Raw genomic sequence first — 2220 nt, 5'->3', positions numbered from 1 at the left:
CGCCAGGTGCAAATTCCCATGGTAAAGTTCATTTTACGACAATGGAAAGCTGTGTATGTAACAATTAACTCTAGCCTACCCCTTTGAAAACGTTCGAAGTAAGGGCTCGTTTGCTTGTAAAAAATTAGCTGAACAAAAGGCCATCTCTTTGCAGTCAAAATTTCCGTGAGCAAGCTAAAAAAATTGTTAAAAATACACTAAGTGGGACAATAATCTAACTTTGATGGCCTTTCTTTAAAACAAAGCAACTTCCGTCAGCATCAACTTTACATAAAAAAAAACGTACCTTACTTTCACAGTTTTGAATCATGTGCCGGCACTAGAAGTAGATCGAGATAGAAGGATTTTGTTTTAGACGGAATTGCACCCATATGACTTACATGTCAACCTTTCAATAAGTGGACCACTGAATTTTATGTTGTTTTGTCTTAACACGTTAATCTGAGATAAAAACGACTAAAAATGAAACCACCAGACCACTACAACAAAGTGCAACCAGAGAGTTAATTAAACCGGTCATTATGTGTGTCGACTTGGTTAAAATGTTAAAATGTTCCACCGGCATTGAACAAATAATACAACCGCATGCATTTGTTAAACATACATGTACAAAAGCAATGACTTCGTTTCAACATCGTATGCAATGTTTGGTATCTCAAAGAATGAAAAAGCGCAGTAACTACATAAATATATGTCTCTTATCAATTTTGGCCTCTTCTTTCTTCCCTCTTCCATTTTTTCTTTTTTAATTTTCAGTGCTTGGAAAATAATCTCTTAATAATTAAGTAACAAAAGGACTGCGAACATATCATTAATTGAAAACACTAACACGTTTGGAAGAAATATGATGGTATATCAGTTAAGCCTGGTGATTACATAAGAAACCGTATTTCATTAGTGACTAATACAGCCAGCGGCTGGGGAAAATATAAGCGTTGTAATGTATTGCTGCGCTGCCACTGAGCTACAGGAGAATCTCGGGCATCCGGCCCGCACGACTAGTAATTGGAATGTTCATAGATTCGACTGTCACTGGAAGAACTCGGATTTTTTCCGAGTATGCCTATGTCACAGACTGTTGAAATACATCTTTTATATTTGTTAAAAACATTTTTCCCCAAAGAAAATCTCATTTGTCCGAAACCCGCTGCAGAGACAAATGTTTGTTTCTTCTTGTGAGATTTCTTTGTATGGAACACATTTCGCCATTTTACTTGTCACCTGTATTTTTCACCTATATGATTTATATCACGTGTACAGCTGATAACAGGTAGTGGCGTTCAGTAAATTTAAAACCAAACTAAAGTGCCACCTTAAGCAGTAACGCCCGCGGTACATGCTGCATTTATAACTTAATTATTTTTCTAGTTTTTTATTTGCTTTTTTTTTTTTTTTTTGTTTCAATGTTTTGTGTTTTGTCTTGTGCTGTGTCAGGGCTCCATTTAAACTAGCTCTGCTAAATTGGATGCCCCTGGATAAATATTGAATTAAATAAAAATAAATAAATAAAAATGAAAGTATATTACTTTGGACCTGACAATAGCTCCCTGCGGCTTCATAATCCTCATCACACCGGCTATAAAAAAAAAATACGCAAAAAGGCCGCAGTAACTCGGAATGCCGCTGAGGATAATAACTAAAATAAATAAATTGTAAACTTGCAAAGGGTATAATTCCATGGCGAGATAATCAAATGCACTTTACAGAATGGGAACACTCTCCAGATCCATCGAATTGTAATTTGGAAATGTTGGTTTTTAAGGAGAGGGGAAAACCGAGGTAACCGGAGAAAAACCTCTCGGAGCAAGGACGAAAACCAACAATAAACTCAACCCACATATGACACCGAGTCCGGGTATTGAGCCTGCACAACATTGGTGGGAGGCCGCTGAGTGCTCTTACCACTCCCATCCCTCCCCCCCTCCCCCCTGTTTTCGTACGGCCTTTGCAGCCTTTATGAAGACTCTAGTTTACCTCACGACAGTTGAAATCAACATCATTTTCTCGTTCATTTTTATGGTCTTACATGCCTGGACAGCTCAGTTCAAAATCATATTTATTTCGGTCATAACTGGGAAACGTAAAGCGTCGAACGAAAACAATTGTGCAACACCTCCGAATTGGCTGCTTTCTAACCTTCTATGTGTATCATTACAATTGTTTTTTGGCGCAAGGGACTGTACTTTGGAGCCAAGCTTATATCAGAAATGTATTTTCTAA

This window comes from Pavona decussata, unplaced genomic scaffold (genome assembly GCF_977016875.1).
Source record: "Pavona decussata unplaced genomic scaffold, jaPavDecu1.1 SCAFFOLD_102, whole genome shotgun sequence".
Lineage (NCBI taxonomy): Eukaryota > Metazoa > Cnidaria > Anthozoa > Scleractinia > Agariciidae > Pavona > Pavona decussata.
The sequence above is the reverse complement of the archived record's forward strand: the minus strand, read 5'-3'. Positions refer to the sequence as shown.